The 21409-nt window shown below is 35.3% G+C and overlaps 1 pseudogene; it reads right to left on the bottom strand.

Annotated features, from left to right (window-relative positions):
• Positions 1–221: 221 nt before the first annotated feature.
• LOC122484302 lies at positions 222–18144 on the bottom strand (annotated as a pseudogene).
• Positions 18145–21409: the final 3265 nt, after the last annotated feature.

Raw genomic sequence — 21409 nt, 5'->3', positions numbered from 1 at the left:
AATGGACCTTGGAGTTTCATTCAAATTGTTTCCCCAGACATAATAAACAGTAGAAGACAGTACCAGTTTTTTTCTATGTCATTAGATGACAGAATCACTTGAAATACATATTTCCTTTTCTAAATGAGAAAAGTGTTTATTAAGAAAACAACAATTTAACAGCTCTCCCTTATGAGAATTTTATGGACTAGAGCACAGTCTGAAGACAATTACAGTTTCAGTCATAAACACACTACATAGGGTGTCGCGACCGGCGCGACAATCACCGAGGTCGGGGTCCTGAGGGTAGGGGAATGCAAGAAAAAAGAGAGAAGAGAAAGTTTGGGAACAGGAGGGTCCCCTGGGCTGATGGCCCAAGTGACGGCTTTATTGTTGCTGTACACAATCTTTTATAAAATAAGACTTTTATGGATCAGGTCATTCTAAGAATAAACAGGTTTCACATGATCACTGCCAGCCAAAACATTTAGTTCTGTATACCTTGTGAACTTTGTGAATGGGTCACAAGACCTTGATTATAGATTGCTAGCACAACACAGTTCCCATGTTTGTGTCTATCTGACTCGGGGTAGAAAAAGGGAGGTAGCATTACTGCCAACACCTGCAGACCACAGGCTTCAGGAATTAATTCTCTCAGCCTTGACAAGGCTTTCGTATGCCCTTGAAAGTGGGGGAATGGGAGGGGGAACCACCGGGTTGGCTTGAGTCAACAGGGAACGTTGCTCGACCCGGTCTCAGCCTGGCACCGGGGCCCGGCCCCCCACGGTAGGGTGCTTATTTTATAACCAGAAGGTTGCTGAAGTTTGTGACATGCTGACATAAATATGTTATGAAAATTATAATGTTTGGTGGTAATTGTGATTAAACTCTTGGACAGCAGCTCCTCCAAAGAATGCAGCAATCATGTAGCCTCCTATTAGCAAATTGGTAGACGTAATCATCTTTTATCATTACAGATAGCTTATGTTCCTTTTTTTAAATTTTTTTTAAGTGTATTTATTTTTGAGAGAGAGAGAGAGAGAGAGAGAGAGAGAGAGAGAGAGAGAGAGAGAGAGAGAGAGAATGAGTGGGGGAGGGGCACAGAGAGAGGAAGACACAGAATCTGAAGCAGGCTCCATGCTCTAAGCTGTCAGCACAGAGCCTGATGCGGGGTTCCAACTCACTAACTGTTAGATCATGACCTGAGCCGAAGTCAGACCCTTAACCAACTGAGCCACCCAGGCACCCCATGATAACTTATATTCCTAAAGGAAGCCAATGAGAAAAGTCTTTCCTGTATTTTCTTCAGTCTGATAGTCAGATACCCCTTGTGGTTTACCATATTGTTTATGAAATTTTTTAACATCCCATAAGATTAAGTACAACACAGCCCCATTATCTAGAATGCCAAACCTGGAAATACTTTGATCCATTTTAAATATGTTCAAACCATATTCTTAGTTAAGGATCTGCATGTTACAATGTGAAGAAATGGAGAATTGCTGCAGAATGATTTTAATTCTTTCTCTGTAACGGCCTCTCTTGCCTGGCCTATAGACTGTGGCATTTTATCAACATGATTAGTACAGCCCAAGCATCTTTCTTCGCTTTAACAGTGTGCAGTTTTGTGTATGCACCCTAATCTGCAATCATACAGGGAATTGTGCCTCTAACAGGTAAGTATCCTTGATCCCCTTTGGCCACAAAGCCCTTTAAGGTCTAAGCTAAAATCCAAACAGATGGAATCTGTTTGCTGATATTTTGCAAGAATCATCATTAAATATATCCTTAATACTGATTGCGATCTGAGTTTATTGCTGTGTTTATGTTTTTAATTGTGGTTTATATACACAATGGAGTACTACAGGGCAATGAGAAAGAACGAAATATGGCCCTTTGTAGCAACGTGGATGGAACTGGAGAGTGTGATGCTAAGTGAAATAAGCCATACAGAGAAAGACAGATACCATATGGCTTCACTCTTATGTGGATCCTGAGAAACTTAACAGAAACCCATGGGGGAGGGGAAGGGAAAAAAAAGAAAAAAAAAGAGGCTAGAGTGGGAGAGAGAGCCAAAACATAAGAGACTCTTAAAAACTGAGAACAAACTGAGGGTTGATGGGGGGTGGGAGGGAGGGGAGGGTAGGTAATGGGCATTGAAGAGGGCATCTTTTGGGATGAGCACTGGGTGTTGTATGGAAACTAATTTGACAATAAATTTCATATAATAAAAATAAATAAATAAAGTGACATAAAGTGGCAAAAAAAAAGCTTCTTCAAAATTATCTTCATCTTCTGGAGCCCCAGTATCATTTCTTACAATCCTTTGTATAATCAAATTGCTGAGGTTCTTTTTCTTTACACATTTTAGATGTTAATCCATTTCTTCCACAGTTCCACTGTGCTAAATATTTAGCTATGATCACAGTCAATGGAGTGTGGCTATGGGCCTTTTTTCCCCCATATCATCCAAACCATAAGGCTATATAGACGTTCTCTCAGCTCAGGAAGTGGTTTATCTAGTTGTGGATCTTCTAATACATTATCTGGGTAAAATTCTATTGCTGGATGTTCTTTTATAATGACTATCCCATAGCCAACCATCTGTATATAGCCTACAGATTAAAAGAGAAACATGGGAATTCCAGAAGTTTTCAGCTAAATGTAGTAATGTACTTTCAGGGAGCCTACTTGCAACCACAGTAGAAAACCTACAGAAAAAAAAAAAAAAAAAGGCCATTGCTTCAGAAGGTTTTCTGAACTCTCTTCCAAAAACTAAATAGATACATTGTTATTTAATGCTTACAAGAATCTGCAACTTGAGCTTGGTTCTTGCTGACACTGCTATCTTATAGGAAAAAGTAATGTTTTCAATATCTTCTCTGTAGATCTGATTGCCAGCAATAATGGTAAATGAATCGATACCTGGTAGTTCCAAGCTTTAAGAATTTCAGGTCCTGTGGCTGTTGGATCTATTAGGTAAACATAAGCAGATTCTAAAATCTCTTGCCCACGATTGATTACTACACAACTTCAGCTGCCCAGCCCCAGAGAACAGCCAGCCTGCAAAGTACCACCATCACCTCCTGAAGTAATTTTTTTTGTTTCTGTTTTTTTTTAATAGGTTCCACGTGGAAGTATTTTTTTTTAATCATAAACCTTTCTGTCTCTTTTTTTCCAGCATTATTGAGATATAATTGACATATAACTTTGTGTAAGTGTAAGGTGTAGAACATGATGGTTTGATACATTAAGTACATTTTTTTAAACCACAAAGTTTTTTTTTAATCTAGTGCAACAGTGATTTCAGAAGTAGATTCCTTAATGCCCCTTACCCATTTAGCCCATCTCCCCTCCCACAACCCCTCCAGTAACCCTCTGGTTTGTTTTCCATATTGAAGAGTCTCTTATGTTTTGTCCCCCTCCCTGTTTTTATAGTATTTTTGTTTCCCTTCCCTTATGTGCATCTGTTTTGTCTCTTAAAGTCCTCACATGAGTGAAGTCATATGACACTTGTCTTTCTCTAATTTCGCTTAGCATAATACCCTTCAGTTCCATCCACATAGTTGCAAATGGCAAGGTTTCATTCTTTTTTATTGCCGACTAATACTCCATTGTATGTGTATATATACACCACGTCTTCTTTAACCATTCATTCATCGATGAGAATTTGGGCTCTTTCCATACTCTGGCTATTGTTGATAGTGCTGCTATAAACATGGGGTGCATGTGTCCCTTCGAAACAGCACACCTGTATCCCGTGGATAAATGCCTAGTAGTGCAATTTCTGGATCGTAGGGCAGTTCTATTTTTAGTTTTTTGAGGAACCTCCATACTGTTTTCCAGAGTGGCTGCACCAGCTTGCATTCCCGCATTAAAGATATTTTTAATATACTTTAATATAGTGCAGGGATGAAGTTTAATATGAAACTGAAATTTCACCATGAACATTTTCTGGCCATATGTTGTCCATTTCATTGATATAGAGTGTTACCTTGATGTTCTTGTTTAGTCAAATCTACGGGTGAGAGGAAGTGTACAAGGGAGTGAGAATAAACTACTTATCTGGAGCAAAAAAAAACACAACCCTACAACTCTTGAGTTCAGATTTCATTTTAGGTCAGTTTTATACTAGTAAGTGAAGACCTCAGTATAAATTATATAAACGGTATAAACTACGAAGACTTTTTAACCTATCTGTCTTGTAGTCATTTTATCAGTTGCTCTTCTACAGAGCTGGTGCTACAGTGTTTATTTCCAGCTCTCTAGTAGGGTCATTTAGCCTCTCTTTACCTTTAAAAATACGGCTAAGTTGTTTGATTTACCTCAGTGAGATGATATACTGCTGATGAGATAACATTTGTGAAACCAGTTGACTGCCTCACAAAATAATTGCCACTGTGATTTCAAAACCACCAACTAGATTGTTTTCCTATCTGAAGAATAAACCCCTGAAATTAGATGATTCCTGCAGCTTTACATGGGTTTGGAATGAAGGGAGATTCTTTTCTGCAAGAAAGAATGTATGGTTGCCAAAGGTGGCCTGTCTGTCTCAGAGAAATCTTGAATGATTACATGATGTGTTCATGCATGTGCATTGGGAATGTACATCTCTGAAAGATGCAGATGAAGCCCTCAAAGACAGACTCTGGTTCCTGGGAAAGCATCTATCTTCCCTGTGGACTGTTTTGTGGCATTACTATTTTCTAAGTTTTGCAGATTGTAAACCCAGATTATAAAACGGGAGACATTTTAGTCGACTTTATTTACCATTGACAACCCAGTTCTCAAAATTGTGCCCACTCTTCCTCCACATTTTACTAGCATGTCTAGTCTCTTTATCCTCTTCAATCTGCTTTATTTCAAACTGCTGCTATCCTCTCACTTTGAATGTTGTGATGATCTCCTTCCTGTTCTTGCTTTCATTATTCTATTTCTCCCTTACTTTTTTCATATTCATGGCATATGTTCACCTTTGATCTGGTCTCCATTCTGTCGAACCTATGCTCTGCTACTTTCATGAATAGAGTTTTTGTTTTAGTTATTCTGAAAAACAAACAGCTTTCTGAAAATATGATGTGTTTTATACTTTAGCCTTTGCACATGTAATTTCTGTCTGAAATGCCCTTCTGTGGGAGCTGCAGTATGATGTGGTGATTGGTAGTTGCCGTAAGGATTGGTGGCTGGTGTAAAGATTTTGGAAGCTGGATGCTTGTGTTCAAGTCCTGTATCTTCCTTATTTACCTATATGACTTTGGGCAGTGTTTTTGAACTCTTTTTCCTTACTTCCTCGTCCTGAAAATGGAGATGATATCCCATCATCATCATCTGTCTTAAGAGTTTTTGTGAGGCACAAATGAGGTAATTAATGCATGAAAAGCACTTAGCACTATGCCATGAACACAGTTGACAACTGATACTATTATGTTGTTGTTGTTGTTAATATATTTTGGCCAATTCCAGTTTATCTCCTGTTTAAGTTCCAATTTTCTTTCTTTCTTTCTTTCTTTCTTTCTTTCTTTCTTTCTTTCTTTCTTTCTTTCTTTCCTGTTGTTTTTATTAAAACTTTTCACCACATTCTTTTCAATACTATCAAAGGCATTAATCACTTTTGTGTGTGTGCCAATCTTCTGTATTCTATAGATGATCTTATAATGTAGAATTTACGTATTATTGGTATTCTAAATCTGTCTTACTCATTGGACTATGAGTCTTTCTTGATGTTAGCACCTAGGTTCTATTTCTTTTTCTTTTTTTTTTAATTTCTTTTTTAAATTTCTTTTTCTATTTTCTATTTTTCCCACTTTTTATTATAGAATCTATCATAAGACAGATGCTTAATAAATAAATTGAATATATGAATGAGGAGTAGAGTCAAAAGGAGTGTGTCAGAAAATACCCCTGGGAGGTCCAGTAGATATTACTGCTCTCTAATTTTGAAAAACATGTGACCCCTAGGGCTTGATAGAATTTTTTTCCTCAAACATATGAACGCTCTCTTTCCTAGTATTATGAAATGAATACTTAGTAGAGAAGAGCCCTTTTCCTTTCAGTTATAACTTTGAAGAAATTCTTCTCTTGATTCCAACTAACTGACTTCTTCATTGGCCCAGAAAGGTAAAATGATTTGTTCAGCAGAAAGTCCCAGATGGCTTCAGGCAGTTTTAGTTCAGCACACTTACGGGAGCTCAATAGGAGAGATTTATACTGACATATGTCAGATTTTCTGCACTGTTCTTGGAGCTACAATTTTGGAAGCAACATTAATTAATATTCAGCAATATTTCCTGAACCATATTAATTTCATAAGTTGAGAATGGGAGAGAAAAGCTTTGGTTTTAATCTTTTTAACTCCTTGCTTAATTTAGACTGGAAATTAATAAATACAGATATTCATATTTCCATAGTTAGATCACAACACATATGTCTTTTTTAAAGTGACAGCATTAGTGGATCTTTAATATTACTATTTAAAAATTTTTAATCTTATCACATAATAAATTACATGAGTTAAGTAAAAGAATTATAAAAGACATCAGTTATTAGCTCTCAGAGCCATTTTCTCTACTGTTTTTTCGTTTTGTTTTGTTTTGTGCATGTTAAAGGAAATTTTAAAAATCATCTCAGATGGTAAACAGTTTAATTGGGAATTTAGCTTCAAGCATTTGAGATAAAATCGAATTAGATTTCTTAGTATTTTGATATTTGTCTTTAGTGTATAAGTTTGACAAATCATTTTATTATTGTTTGCCTCAATTATATACATCACCTGGTACAAAGGTACCGCCTATATGAGTGATGCATATAAAATAACTCTTCTCTGATGGCTTCAACCAAATGCTTGCTTTTTTATGATCAGCTTTGATCAGCTTTAAAAAGGCTCTCTTTTTTTAATTGAAGTATAGTTGGAACATAATATTATGTTAATTTCAGGTGTACAACATGGTGATTCCACAAGTCTTACATTACATGCTATGCTTACCACAACTGTAGCTACCACCTGTCACCATACAATGCTATTACAATACCATTGAGTATATTCCCTATGCTGTATCTTTTATCCTCGTGACTTATTCATTCCATAACTGGGGGCCTGTATCTCCCACTCCCCTTCACCCATTTGCCCATCTCCCTCTGGAAACCTTCAGTCTTTGTATTTATGGGTCTGTTTCTGCTAAACAAAAACTCTCTTAAATCAATGACATATGGGGTTTGTTTTCAGCTTCCAGGTAGTTTAACCTCCACTCAGCTCAGTCAGTTACCCTTCATACTTTTATATAATTAATTTCAATGTGCTTTATCAAAATGTATTGGTAAAACATAAAGAGAGGCAAGTAATACCTCAGTTTCTGGCCCAGACTGAGTATCAAACAGAGCCACAGGATATAGACCAGTTTTATGTAAATGTCTAATGCCCTGAAGTGTTGTAATATGTGCTACATAGGGAAAGGATATTTGTTTCCTACCAGCAGGATGGTGGGCATACTGAGTTCTATATTCCAGAGTGGTGTTGAATTTATACTAATATATCTACTTTATCTTCCCAGATCTGTGTAATAATGATGAAATATAACTTTTAGTGTAAAACAATAAGTTCTCTCCAAAACCAGGGTCATGTTCTGTTGACCAAGTCAGGAATGTCATGCATATATGTACCCAACTGAATAAAAAGGGCATGCAATAAAAATTAAGCTTGTGCTCTCATCCATTTACTCCATTCAGATTGCTTTATTTTTGATGTTCACTATGTGATTATTAGAGCAACTCTCTACATATCTCTCCACTCCGATTATCTATGATGTGCAGTACCCTGGTGTGTTCTCGTAATGCCCTGCCCTTATTAAACTCAGTAGATGTTTGCAGTCGAGACTAGGCCTTTCTTGTAGCCTGGCCCCTTTTCTGTATTGCTCCATAATATAATCTTGTTTTATTGTCTTTGTTACAATTCTCATTTTATATTTCATTTAACTGTTTATTTTTTGGCCTGCTTTTATTGTAAGGAGGGTACAGACTGCATTCATTTCAGTTTCTTCTGTATTCCTGGAGCCAAGAATGATAATTGGCACGTAATTAGCACTGAGTGTTTAACTTGGAATGATCCAACAATTATCTTGAGGAATAGGTTTTTCAAGTCACACAATAAATGGAAAAAACAGGATACAAATAAAACCAGTTCTTCTGTAGCCAGAGCCCATTATCAATATTTTATATGCCATGACCTCATGACTCAAGGTTATTGCTTTGCCCTCATCTTAATCACACCCTACAAATACTAAATTTTCTAGTCAGATTAGAACAAATTCAGCCTTCCATGGATGGGGAATTTCCAGAGGTTTTCATGTTTAAGGCAGACTCACATTCTTTGAGTAGATTTGCGTCTGAGCAAGGAAGGCACATTCTCTTTGAACTCTGCTAATTTATAATTCAGATTAAATAGCTCCAGACTCATAGAAGGGCAACGATCTCTTCACTGACACACTAAATTGCTATGATCCTTGAATTCTTCTGGATTGGACTAAATTCAGCTATTGGAAAAATGACCTCAAACAAGTAGTTATTGAGCACTTTCAGTACTGGGTTTTTATTATTATTATTATTATAAGCTTAATATCTGCTTGAAATTTATAATGTTGTTAAAATAGTTAACACAAGGGTAACCTGAATTACTAAAGGCTAGTGTGTAGAATTCAAAATTCTTTTGACCTGATATAACCTGCAGATAACATCTGGAGAAGTGAGTTATTCTTTCATGCATGCATACATGCCAGTGTTTATTAAGGGCACACGCTTTTTAGGCATTGCTTCAGCACTGGGAAAAAACTACATTTCAAAATAAATGTTAATTATTAATATGATACATTAATTACATTGATCAAGCAATCATTCCCTGCTCCACAAGGGAAGAAAACAAACACATGATTTATTTGTTGTTTTTATTTTGCAAAGTTTCAAGATAGGATGTTTCTGTTATTCAATACATTGATTTTACCGATAATTAGCCTTACAACACTATTAGAAAAACTGCCAGTCCTTGTATGCTCCAGTTTGTTGATTTGCAAATTGATTAAGTGCAAAGAGAGGCATAAAGCAGAATGTCCATATCTGTTTTTTTTTTTAGGTTCAGATATCCCATTGAGTTTACTAATACACATTTATGTTTAATGTAAGGTTCTCTACTTCATAGAATACATGATTGATGGATGACAGCTTGGATGACCGCTTAAGCACTTTTCATATTATTTCATCTTACCCTCCATATTCAGTCTTCTGAAAATACTCATATATTTCTAGTTTGAACTCCAAATCTCATGGTGTTTCTTATTTCTGTTTTCCATACCCATACCCCAACAAGCCAGTTACCAAATATCAATTTTGGAAGTATATCTCAATTCCTTATTTTTTTCTCACCATTCTCACTTTGAATGCCCTAATTTCAACTGTAGTCACACTCTGCATCCAGTGTTGTATTCTCCAGTATGCTCCCACATGAATTTTGAATTGCCTTCTTTAGAACAGAAGTCTAAAGTTTCTTGTTGGTGTATGTCATGTATTATGTAAACTCTTTTGCAATGAGGCATCCAGGGCTTTTGTGTTCTGCCCCAGTCTAATTTTGTAGTTTCATCTCCTATCCTTTTCTTCTAACTCCCTCACCATATAATCCCAGCCCCACCCTCACACACATTCTAGGCTTTTTTTTAATGTGACACATATTTTCTTTAATGTGACATGCCATTCTTTCTTTGACCTGATATAACCTGCAGATAACATCTGGAGCAGTGAGTTGTTCTTTCATGCATGCATACATGCCAGTATGCATACATTCCTTCCAGACTTTATCTTCTTTATTTTTTTAATGTTTATTTATTTTTGAGAGAGAGAGAGAGAGAGAGAGAGAGAGAGAGAGAGAGAGAGAACACAAGCAGGGGAGGGGCAGAGAGAGAATGAAACACAGAATCTGAAGCAGGCTCCAGACTTTGAGCTGTCAGTACGGAGCCCAATGCGGGGCTTGAACTCACTAGCTGTGAGATCATGACCTGAGCCAAAGTTGGACACTTAACCGACTGAACCACCTAGGCGCCCCAGACTTTACCTTATTAATCTCCATGTATGCCTCAGGGCGCCTGGGTTGCTCAGTCAGTTGAGCACACAGCTTTTGCTCAGGTCATGATCTCATGGTTCATGAGTTCAAGCCTCCTGTCGGGCTCTGTGCTAAAAGCTCAGAACCTAGAGCCTGCTTCAGATTCTGTGTCACTGTCTCTCTGTTTCTGCCCTTCCCCTACTCGTACTCTGTCTCTCTGTTTCTCAAAAATAAAAACATTTAAAAATTTTTAAAAATAATAAATATTAAAAAGTTAAAAAAAATCTCCATGTATGCTTTAAGAACAAGCTCTCATTCTGCTTCCTTCTACTACTTGGTATAAACTCCATGGGGAAAGGCTTCTTATGCCACTGTGTGCTTAACCTATAATGACATTGTCCAGGCTCTATTATAAGCGTTTCTTTCCCTTTGTTTCTCTCAGTAGTCTGAAACCTCCTTAAAGGTGTACACCAAGAGTTGGTGTGCTCTTGCAATTCCACAAAAACGGAAGAGAAGGCCTAGGCTATATAAAATACTCCGTAAACATCAAATGAACAAAATAGATTCATTCTTCATTCTCACTCTCCTTCAAATATCCACCATCTCCATGAATTCAATTTATGATTGATTTTAATGTAATCTATTGAGAAAGAGATTACAGCTCTCATTTTTTATACCTAACATCATCTCCTCAGCTTTATTAATGTTTCAAAGAGCAAATCTTCATTGTGGGAACATTTTTACTACAGAAAGATCTAAGTCTAAAGCAACTCAGAAATTTAACTTTGTAACAGACATCGTTGTTTCTTAAAAAAATTACTGTTCTGAAATAAGTCATTGCAAGGAGAAAAAAAAAATTCTCTGTGCTGGAAAGAGGAAGAAAATCTGGCTTTTGGGAAGGTATTGTGAATCAGGTTAACAAAGAGTCACATTATGTGCCATAAAGGTTTTATGTGCTGTAAAATGTGAAGAGTAATTCAAAGTTGTGAATTGACAGACACAATCCTAAGGAAACCCAGAGCAGTTGTGAACTCTAGCCATAACTATAAATGCACATGCTGCTCAGAGTTTCTGTGCATGTATTTTAAAAGATATGTCTAGTTACTAAGTGGTTTGGACATCCTGGGCGTATAGTGTTTGGATATTTGAGGCATGAAGCAATTGCTCACTCATCATCCTAGACAATAGTTTTTTTTAATTTTATTTTTAGTTTCTCACATAAAAATAGAAGTTTATTATCCACTATATGCATTTCCTCATTATCTTCCCATCAAAAGAAAAAAATTTAAATGAAAATACCTTCACTATTAAAGAATCCTCTTGAAAAATGAGTTCCCATCGTTGTTGAGAAGCAGTTCTCCAAGACATTTATACACGCTTTGTGACAGAGTTGGTTCCCAAGGATGTTTGCATAGCAGACTAGAGCTTAGTTTCTCCCTCTGGGTCAGAAAGCAGATGTGTTTCCTCACCAGGATGATAAAGATACTCCCTTCCTGCCAGGAAAAGGTTGGTCAGATTTTTCTTTATGAAATTGAAGGTTTTCTAAGCTTAGGATCTTCAGCTGTGCCATAGATCCACTGTGTGTACATTATTCACCAGGACCTGCTTCCTATCTTCCCCCAAGGGACTTGGGCACAAGGGAAACTGATAGAAACACAGAACTGCCGGCTGCATAGTAGATATTAAACTGCAGGAATCCAATTAACTCATTGTTTCCTTACTGGGCATAATGCATGAACATGTGATCAAGGTCAAGGCCGATCCCACAGCTGCAGTTGGTACTGCTGCTTGGCCACTAGACAACTTTGCTTTCCTTGCTTCATTTCCTGATTCTCTACCTCACAGTCTATGCTGTAGTTTGTAGTTCCCCAAACATGCTGTTCTGCTTCTGTGCTTTTTTCCTGCCCTTATATCTGCTTGGCCCTGGTTATCTTCCTTGCACAGTAAATGTTATCTGATTGTCTTCTCTTCATGAGAATTTTCCGGACTTTTATAGGTACCAGACTTTATCTAAGTCATGTGCTTCTATTATATCTTTTAGCAGGTCTCCATTTTATGTATTATTGTTTTATTTTTCATTATTTACTTTTGTGCAAGATGCATATAGCAAAACTATTCGGTAACTGTTATGTGCCAATCGGTAATAGATACTAGATGGAGATAGGTTGATAAACATAAATGGATCCTGATTTCTAGGAACTGACAAAGAATTGGGAAAGATGTACATCATATATATATATATAGGGGTATACAACAAGGAGACCAGACAATACAAGGTCCACTCTTGGAAGCCTTCTCTGTAGAAAAGATACTTCAGTTGAGGCCTGAAGGGAAAGTGGAAGTAGTTCACAAAAAGACTGGATAGATATTATATATGACATCTGACCAGCACTCAGTGAATTTAAGGAAGGAAACAAATCAACAAATCAATTTTTCCTGAAATTTTAATATGTTCTCTTCGAATTCCTGACACTTTTTGAAAATAAATTTTTTTAAGGCTTACTTCCTAAAAGTGATTTAAAAACCGTATCCTTTTAAAACAAATAGCTTCAAGTTCTGTACTGGTTGTGTCTGCGTGCCACTTTCTTCCTTCTAGGACACTGGCTATTAAACCTAAAAGGATATATGGTATGTTGGGACCCTGTTAGTAAACCTCACATATTGGATGTGGTGTAGAAAAAAAAATGGGCCTGATATTTTCCTGTTTGGAAAATAAACAGAACTGGGGCACCTGGGTATCTCAGTCAGTTGTGTCCAGCTCTTCATTTCAGTTCAGGTTATGATCTTACGGTTCATGAGATCAAGCTCCGCATCAGCTCTTCATGACAATGTGGAGCCTGCTTAGGATTCTCTCTTTCATCCTCTCTTTCTGCCCCTTTCCTGCTGTCTCTCTATCAAAATACAGAAATAAAAATTTTTAAAAATAAACAAAATTACCTATTCTTATAAAGACAAAATACATTTTCCTCCATTGGCATTTGGCAAGAAAGCACCTATGGTATCTCCTTACTGGACCCAAAGAACTTGAACTACCTACCTATCCACATACAAGACAGATCATCTTGTTATCATCTGAAAGAGTTTTTTGAAAATGTTTCCATTGACAGGTATATCTATTATGCCAGTCTGTTGAAGAAAATTGAATCAATGCTGTTTAAGAGAGGTAAGTTGCAACACTACTTGAGGAATTATCCAGCCTAGTGTCTAAATATTTTTATTCAGTTATAACATGGCCTATGTCCACCAGTTTTTAAACCATCAGTTCCGAGAAAGTATATAATATACTAGTGTCAAAAAGGAAAATGATGAATTTTATTACCCACATTTGCAAAAATGACCTGGAACTATGTTCGTGTTACATCAAGATCTTGTGCCGTGTATGATGAAAATCGTTTTGGGAATGAAATAAATAACCAGATCAAGGAACTGTGATGTAATTGCTAATTTTAATTCCACAAAAATGATTTTTACTGCATTTCACTTTGCAATTAGATAGTCTTTGTTGCAGACAAAGATCTGTACCATATGCCTTTGACTTGAAAAATTACCGATCTCTCTTTGCGGTTTTCTTCAGCATATCTAATTCATTCAATGTAACGCGACTATAAGCACAGAAAAAAAATACAGTTGCTAAACTTTCAATTCCTCAGAATCAGTCAACTTGAAAAATCAATATATCTTTCCTACATTAGCATATTCTACATTAAAAGAATATAAAGCAAAATTAAAAATTAAATGACTGTGCATCTATAGAAATGATAATATAGTTTTTATCCTTTCTCTTATTGATGTGATTTGTTTTGTTGATTGCTTTACAAATACTGAATCTCCCTTGCATCCCGGAATCAATCCCATTTGATCGTGGTATATGATTTTGTTAATGTATTGTTGGATTCAGTTTGCCAATATTTTATTGAGGATTTTTGCATCTATGTTCATAAGAGATATTGGCTTATAGTTTTCTTTTCTTTTCTTTCTTTCTTTCTTTCTTTCTTTCTTTTTTTTTTTTTTTTGTCTTTATCTGGATTTGGTACCAGAGTGATAGTGGCTTCATAGAATGAATGTAGAAGTATTCCCACTCTTCTATTTTTTGGAAATTTTGAGAAAAATAGGTATTTTCTTTTCTTTAAATGTTTGGTAAAATTTGCCTGGGAAGCCATTTGAACCTTTGATAAAGTGCAGCATTCAGTTATGATAAAAATCATCTACAAAGTAGGTTTGGAGGGAACATTCTTTAACCTAATAAAGGCCTTATATGAAAAGCCCACAGCCAACATCATACTCAATGGTGAAAAACTAAGAGCTTTTCCTCTAAGGTCAAGAACAAGACAAGGATGTCCATTCTCATCACTTTTATTCAACATAGTATTTAAAGTCCTAGCCATAGCAATTATACAACATAAGAAATAAAAAGTAAAATCCAATCCAAATTGGATTGATAGAACTGATAGAACTGATAGAACTGATAAATGAATTCAATAAAGTTGCAGGTTACAAAATCAATGTATAGAAATCTGTTGTATTCCTACACACTAATAGTGAACCAGCAGAAAGAGAAATTAAGACAACAATCCCACTTACAGTTGCACCAAAAATAACAATATATATAGGAATAAATTTAACCAAAAAGATAAAAGACCTGTATTCTGAAAACTAAAACACTAATGAAAGAAATTCAAGATGATGGAAAGAAGTTGAAAGACTATCTGTGCTCATGGGTTGGAAGAGAAAATATTGTTAAAATGTCTATACTACCCAGAGCAATCTACATATTTAATGCAATCTCTATCAAAATACCAACAGCGTTTTTTTTTTTTTTTACATATAACTGGAACAAACAATATTAAAATTTGTATAGAACCACAAAAGACCTCATGTAGTCAAAACAATCTTGAAGAAGAAAAACAATTGGAGGTAACAGAATTCCAGATTTCAAATTATATTACAAAGCGGTAGTAATTAACAGTGTGGAACTGGCACAAAAATAAACAACATAGACGCATGGGATAGAATAGAAAGCCCAGAAACATACCCACAATTATATGGTCAATTTATCTTTGACAAATGAGGTGTGAATATACAATGGGAAAAAGACACTGTCTTCAACAAATGGTGTTGGGGAAACTGGGAAGCTACACATAAAAGAATGAAACTGGACCACTTCCTTTCACCATATACTAAGATAAACTGAAGTGAATTAAAAACCTAAATGTGAGACCTGAAACCATAAGAAGTCTCAGAACAGACTGACATCAGCCATAGTAACATTTTTCTAGATATATCTCCTGAAGCAAGGGAAATAAAAGCAAAAATAAACTATTGAGACCACATCAAAATAAAGTTTCTACACATTGAAGGAAATAATCAACAAAACTTAAAAGCAGTCTGCGGAATGGGAGAAGCTATTTGCAAATGACATATTCAATAAAAGGCCAGCATCCAAAATATATGAAGAACTGATACAATTCAACACCCAAATAGTATAATCCAATTAAAAAAGTGAGCAAAAGACGTGAACAGACATTTCTCCAAAGAAGACATATAGATAGCCAACAACACATTAAAAAATGCTCAGCATCATTCATCACCAGGGAAATGCAAATCAAAACTATAAGGAGATCACCACACATCTGTCAAAATGGCTAAAATCAAAAACACAAGAAGCAGCAAGTGCTGGTGAGGATGTGGGGAAAAAAGCACTCTCCTGCAATGCTGGTGGGAATGCAAGCTAATGCAGCCACTGTGGAAAACAGTATGTAGTGCCTCAAAAAATAAAAAATATACTACCTTACGATACGATAATTGCACTGCTGGATATATACCAAAAAATCAAAAACAAAAACACTAATTCAAAGGGATACATGCACCCCTGTGTTTATTGCAGCATTATTTATGATAGCCAAACTATGGAAGAAGCTCCAGTGTCTATGGATAGATGAATGGATAAAGAAGAGGTATATATATATATATATATATTCCGTATATATATGGTGAGTGTATGTGTGTGAAATCTTGCCATTAGCAACAACATGGATGGAGACGGAGGATGTAATTCTGAGTGAAATAAGTCAGAGAAAAAGACAAATGCCATATAATTTCACTCACGTGGAATTTAAGAAACAAAACAAATGAGCAAAGAAAAAAAGAGACAAACCAAGAGACAAAGTCTTAACTATAAAGAACAAACTAATGGTTATAGAGGGGAGGGGTGTGGGAGATAGGGTGAAATAGGTGATGGGGATTAAAGAGTACACTCTTTAATGATGAAAAAATAAAAAAGAACAGTGATTACAGAAAAAAATGATTCTAAATTTATGTGTTTCTGAATTTTCCTACTGTGTGTAGTTTATATTTCTGCAGTCCAATGGACCTCTGTTGTCTGATCATTACAAAATAAATACTGAGAGCTAATTATGTAACAGTTACCATTCCTGGATGTGGGAATACAGAAGAAAACAAAAGCACAAGCTGTACCCTCAAAGAATTTACGTTCTTATAGTACAGAAAGACCAAAAAAATAAATTGAAAAGTTAAATGAACTGTAAAATGATAATTGTAACAAAAATAAAGAGAGTTATAGGATAGAAATTAAAGGAAGTGTTGGCAGTGATGGGTAAGGTGATGAGGGAAAACATTCATAAGCAGATGCTTTCTGAGCTGAGAATCTAAATGAGGAGGATCCAGCAAATAAAATCAGTTTATGTTCTTTATCTATAAAATTGGAGTAATATCTACTTTATAAAGTTTTTATGAGAATTTTTAAAAAGCTCTATAGGTAAAGTGAATTGTCAAGTGCATGAGGTCAGAGTAGTAACCTGGCTGAAATTGTGACCTTGCTTTTTTGAGATAACTCTGCTTTTCTGCAAATATAAGTAGTCACTACTTACAAAATGAAACTGTTCTCATACCTTACACGACCCTAGATCCTTTTTTAAAATGTTTATTTATTTATTTTAACAGAGCAAGAGCACAGGTGTGTGAACCGGGGAGGGCAGAGAGAGAGAGAGTGAGAAAGAGAGAATACCAAGTAGGCTCCAGTGTAGAGCCTGACGCGACTCAATTGTATGACCGTGAGATCATGGCCTGAGCCAAAACCAAGAGTTGGACAGTCAACCAACTGAGCTACCCAGGTACCCCTGTCCTTTTAAACAGGATTTGTGTTATAGAGTTGTCCTTGTTTATTTGGACACTAGCTGTTTGCTATCATGTACCTGTGACTGGGTTTCTTAAAAAAAAAAAAAAAAAAAAAAAGAAGGCAAACCAAATCTAACTAACCTACCATTTCTTCCTTTTACTGTTTGCGTCAAACATCTGGGTTTGCAAAAGACAATCTATTATGCAGAGGCAGTGTATTTTTTAAGGTTATTTGAAGGCACAATAAGGGGTGGATAATTAGGAAGATGATGCTAACTGTCGGTGGGTATAGGGAAGTATAACAGATCAATGTTTTCAAACCTTTTTCACTGCAAGGCAAATACAAGAAATGATGAAATAATTTGTAAGCCACATGTATAAAAATATTCTAATACCAGGCAAAATGTTTATGAGTTAATATTAGGAAAAGAATATACATTTTTGGGTTAACACTATACCTAAGTTAGCATCCTGGTTTTATTATGAATGAGTTTTGTGTCCATTGGCATTTTGCTCAATCCCTAATTCCTTTCTTTAGGTGATACCCAGCTGACTCAAGATTGTTAGCTGTTTGTTTATTTTTCAGCTTTATTGAAATATAATTGAAAAAATTATATTTAAAGTATGGAGCATAGTGATTTTTTATACATACACATTGTGAAAAGATTACCATCATCGAGTTAATTAGCACTTCCATCACCTCACAAGAGAGTGTTAGCTCTTAATAGTAATGTCAGAATATCCCTTTCATCCTTTCCCATTCTTTGTGATTTATATTGTCTTTTAGAAACTTAGGACCCAAGATATATGTCTGATCCAACTATGCTGTCTTGCCTTCAGTACTAACCCTCACTCAGTGGATCAAAGGCCAGTGCCAGGAGTCTCGGCCTGTCTACCTTCTCAACCATCATTCCTCGATGATTACAATTAAATCTAGGACAGTATTCCTCCATGTTACTTCTCTTTCTTTTGTAAAAACAAAACGTTGAGCACAATTCAGTTTCGAATCTCTACAGTTAGCTGAAAGATGTTTGCAGTAGATTTAACAATGTTTGATGTTCCAATGATCATAATCATTGTTTGCTTCTAAAAAATCTTTAATGTACACATTATTAAATCCCTGTTCTATTTTTAAGTGAGGGGAGCTTGTTAGTAAATATTTTCTATCAGTTGCAGAAGAGACAGGGTCTTCTTCATGTATTCAACAAAAATTTTATTTCGCTAGGCTCAATGTGAGTAAGGTACTCTTCTAGAGCTGGAAATATAGCAGAGAAAAAGGCAGTATCTAGTAAGTATGTGTGTGAATGTGTATGTATTATATATTTGTAATATTATCTATATATATTGATATAAATATATTGCATGTAATATACATCATGTAATATGTCATGATATATATAGTACGTAGAATAATGTGTTTGCAAAGATGTATATCCCCAAGTCTCCAGGATCTATGTATATGTTACCTTCCATGGTAAAAGAGACTTTGCAGATGTGATTTAGTAGAAAATATGGAGGTGGAAGAATAATTCTGGGTTATTTATCAGATTGCATAGACCAATGTAATCACAAGAGTTCTCTTTAAGAGAGAAGCAATAGAGTGAACGTAAGAGAGAAGATGAAGTGATGATGGAAGAAAGAGGAAAGGTGACAAATGAGGACAACCTTTAGAAGACAGATAGGGAAGGACAGTTTCTCCCTGGAGCTTCCACCAGGATGCAGTCTGCTGACACCTTGATTTTAGGACTTGTGATCTTTGAAGTATAAGATGGTATACTTTAAATCACTAAGATTATGGTACATTTTTACAGCAGCAATAGAAAATGAATATAATATAGAATATATGTTTTATGTGAATATCATGTGTTGCAATATATATTATACATAATATAGATATAATATCCACTCTCCACACTATATACTATAAGCTATCTATACTATATAAACTTTATAAGACACATGAAAAATGAAACATTATGTTTACATAAAAACATACACACAATTGTTCATAGGGTATTTATTTGTAATAGTCCCAAACTGGAAACAACCCCTATGTCCTTCAATAGGTGAAAGATGAAGCAAACTGGTACACACACTGCTTACCAGTAAATAATAATGGACTAACAGTATGTGCAAAAACGTAAATAAGACTCCAGGCAGTTATGCTGAGTAAGAAAAGCCACTGTATGATTCTGTTTATATAACACTTTTGAAATGACAAAAGTATGGAAATGCGGAACATCTTAGTGATTGCCAGGGGTCAGGAAGAAAGGTAGAGGAGGGAAGTGGTTGCAGCTTCGTAAAGGTAACATGAAAGGTTATGTGGTAATGGAAAGATTCTCAATCTTGACTGTATCCATCCATGCTAATATCCTGGCTATTATATTGTACTCTAGTTTTCCGAGATGTTACCATTGGGGTAAAATGGTTTTGAGAGTACATGAGATCTCTGTACATTATTCCCATGACTACATATAAATTTATAATTAGCTCAAAAGGTTTAATTAGAACAAGAACAATCTGTAGATACCATTTACTTAGTAAAGTTTTTGTTGCCTTCCCTAAACAAACAACAGGATGTTTCCATTTAAAATTATGGAAAATAAATGTGGGTACTGTTTGGAGAAACATGTTGCTTTAGAGAAAAATCCCTGTGGTGGAATTTAGAAGGCCAAAGTTATGATGGTTGCTCCTCCACAAATGAAACAGAGATCCAAGAAATGAGTGATTTAAATCATCGGACTTCACTTTCCTCGTGTGAAATATATGTGGATTTGTTTAGATGATCTTAAAGTTTGCTTCAATTGATGATGAGATGATTATTGAATAAATTGTAGTAGACTTTCTCCAAAAGCACCCAATATATTTATTTCCCATAAATATCCTCTGAGCTTAAAATAATTTACTTATTCTTATATTTCAATATATGAGCTATATGCTTTCATAAAATCTCACTTTGTTTTTGTATACTATAAAACTATATTAATGAATAATTATGAATTGTTAAATTCTAATATCAACAAATTAGATTATAATTGCACGTTGTTGTATTTCAATGTCAAAACAAAAATCTATTTTTATTATGTTCTGCATTTGTTCATATGAGCTGAATCCTTCATGTAAGGGCTATGCCTAGTAAAAAGTGAAGCCAAGTTTGATACCTCATGCATGATACATCATGCATGAACATCATGCATGTGAATGCATGCACGAGCGTATGCGCATACACACACACACATTAAGGTAGGATTTTTTTTCATTTACCCATTTTATTCAGAATATTAAAGTGAAGACATCATCAAATTTTATGAGTTACAATCAATTCTAAACCTGTATTCTAATCATATAAAGATTTATATTACAGTTTTATATTACAGTATGAAATTTACATATGAAAGATACTCAACCAGAAAGTATTTCCATAAAAATTTATTACGTAGAGAAAGATACGTGGGAAATTTACATTACCACTAGATTCCTACGCTTAGAGGGCAGAACTCATGAGACCATATGTGGGACTTACTATAAATAAATTTTCCTTAAGTACATTTTGATAAGTACATAAGCTTTCAGAAAATGCAAGCTCAAGCATGCTATATCCTTTCTTTTTCGCCTCTGAGCCCAAACAGTCAATATCCTTCTTCAGAGACTGAATAATTTCTCTCTTACAAAGGCAATATACTTGACACTGTCTTTAGATTATAAAATCATATCAATGTCTTCTGAAAATAATACAAAAATTTTATCAGGGTGGGGTCATTTATTTTTCTATAGAATAGAATAGCATATTTAAGTAACACTAATAATTTTTTTTTGGTAATGATTAGTTCTGCTTAGTAATTACAGTCTTATTTTTTTCTTTTAACACTTCCTCATCTGCTTATGTCATAGAAGGCCCCTCAGGCTGATCCAAAATGCTTCATTTCTATATGGACTATTTATTGGAGTCTATGTCTGTTGCATTACTGGCTGGCTGGAAAATTTATTTAGATTAGTAATATAAGTTAAGACCATTTAAAAATACTATTTGAACTGTAGGTTATAGGGATTAATGTAAGGCATCTGTGATCTGCCAGTTAGTCCCTTAGGCTTGTGTAACCAAATTTTCAAGTTTTATACTCTAGAATCATAGTCCTACACCTTGATTGTGTTATGCTAATTGTGTCCCTTTGGGACCCAGGGAAGACAGAGACCAAATTGAATGCCAGTAATTTTGGA

The sequence above is a fragment of the Prionailurus bengalensis genome, chromosome D1 (genome assembly GCF_016509475.1).
Source record: "Prionailurus bengalensis isolate Pbe53 chromosome D1, Fcat_Pben_1.1_paternal_pri, whole genome shotgun sequence".
NCBI classification, from domain to species: domain Eukaryota; kingdom Metazoa; phylum Chordata; class Mammalia; order Carnivora; family Felidae; genus Prionailurus; species Prionailurus bengalensis.
Note: the sequence above shows the minus strand (reverse complement) of the source record. Positions and strands in the feature narration are given on the sequence as shown.